We start from the raw sequence: 1,653 nt of genomic DNA, 5'->3' as shown, positions 1-1,653 counted from the left end.
AACAGTTTTACTTTTACAAGCGAAACATTATGGCTTTTGCCATGATGATCCACTTGTTATAAAAATGAAACTATTATAAACATATAGATATATGAAAACATATTTGAAACTATAAACAATTGCTTTATGCCTCTTTTTAAGCTACTTGATTTAACTAATTTCTATTTTCAGACATCCAATCTAATTTTACATATTGCAGTTTCTACAGTACAAATGAAACTATTTTAATATATATATACATGAAGAACTATTTCAAACTATATATTAAAAAACTCCTATAGGTCTTCTCCAAAGCTCTTTTATTTGGCCAAGTAGTTCTTCGGCATCCAATCTGGAGTGACACATCACAGACTCTGTAGTAAAAAAAAAAAAGACAAAAAAAAAACTAATTTAATATACATGACATTTTTAAACATCTATTTGATTTATGAATGAATAAAGTAAAAATTAAACTTTGTTTAAACAAAGGTTTCAGAATGATTAACAAACGTCACCCAAGAAAAAAAGAGCATATATCCACTGGATTCCTCCTATCAAACCTAGATATACAACATCATCAATCTCAAGTTAAAATGAACAAAATCTGCAAATAAATTAGCCTTAATTAGTTATGTACTTATCTGGTCAGATTGCACCACCTGGGACATCTAAAGAAACAAGAACTTCATCTTCTCCTCAGATTGGGTGAGGGTCCAAGTCCATGAGGTAGGCAGAGTGTCCTGGACTAAAAATACACAGTCATTCCATCAATAGACAACTAGTATCAACAACAACGAAAAAAGTAACTACTTTTAAGGTTGCTACAATTTAGATACATTTGCTACATTTCATGGGCCGCACCTCCAGGTCTCGTTTCCTCTCTCTCTTCTTGGGCAGCCTCGAAGCATCGTTCTGCTTGGAACTACCTGCAAAACAACCTGCTAAAACAGACTAAAACTGGGAGAAAAAAGGGTTAAATCCACCAAAACCAGACAAATTCTCACCATATGGAGGGAGTCTAATAGGATAAATGTGCGTTTAAGTTTTGTTCCGCTAGTGAAGTGAAGGTAACCACTAGGAGGCTGTAGCAGTAAAAAGTGCAGTGTGATTGGGGAGCGATGAAAAAAGGAGAGCTATAATTAAATAACGCAAATGGTGAATAAAAAAGCAGTTTCGCAAACAAATTATGACAGAAGGGCAACAGTTACTCTAACTGGATTAGAAAAATAAGGAAAAGTCTGGGCCACACTGAAGACCTATTTAAAACTATTTTAATTTCAAAATAGAACAGAATATACATGTAGTAGCTGATTGTTTTATCTACTTCTTCCTGGTGCAATATTTCCAGCAACTCCTCTGACAGAGAACCGATAAGTGATTCAAGATCAGCCACTTTCGTATTCTCAAAGCTCAAAAACTTTCATGTGCATGTCCAAAACCTATTTAAGAAGCCTCCTTTCTATGGAACTAAATAAGTACTGAAAAGATTCAAAGTGTACAAGAATATTTGGATGCCTACAACAAAATCCACAAGCATACACTATAATTCACAAATGTGCACAATGAATAAATATATATCAAACCCACTGCAACAATGATAAAGAAAAACAATCCACACTGCTTTCTGATTGTCAGATGTATGAAAGACACAGTCAGATAAAGTGACATTAAAAA

At 33.6% G+C, this 1,653-nt stretch overlaps 1 long non-coding RNA gene across 1 annotated transcript; it reads right to left on the bottom strand.

Moving 5' to 3' along the window:
* Nucleotides 1-184: 184 nt before the first annotated feature.
* LOC106957233 (uncharacterized) lies at nucleotides 185-1,645 on the bottom strand. Its single transcript, XR_001426914.1, has 2 exons — nucleotides 841-1,645; nucleotides 185-724 (listed from the first exon to the last, which is right to left on the bottom strand). It is a non-coding gene; the product is annotated as an uncharacterized LOC106957233 (long non-coding RNA).
* Between the last annotated feature and the right edge of the window lie 8 nt (nucleotides 1,646-1,653).

This window comes from Poecilia latipinna, unplaced genomic scaffold, assembly GCF_001443285.1.
Source record: "Poecilia latipinna isolate Pla-1442-1.1 unplaced genomic scaffold, P_latipinna-1.0 Scaffold888, whole genome shotgun sequence".
Classification (NCBI taxonomy): domain Eukaryota; kingdom Metazoa; phylum Chordata; class Actinopteri; order Cyprinodontiformes; family Poeciliidae; genus Poecilia; species Poecilia latipinna.
This window is presented reverse-complemented; position numbering and strand designations above follow the sequence as displayed.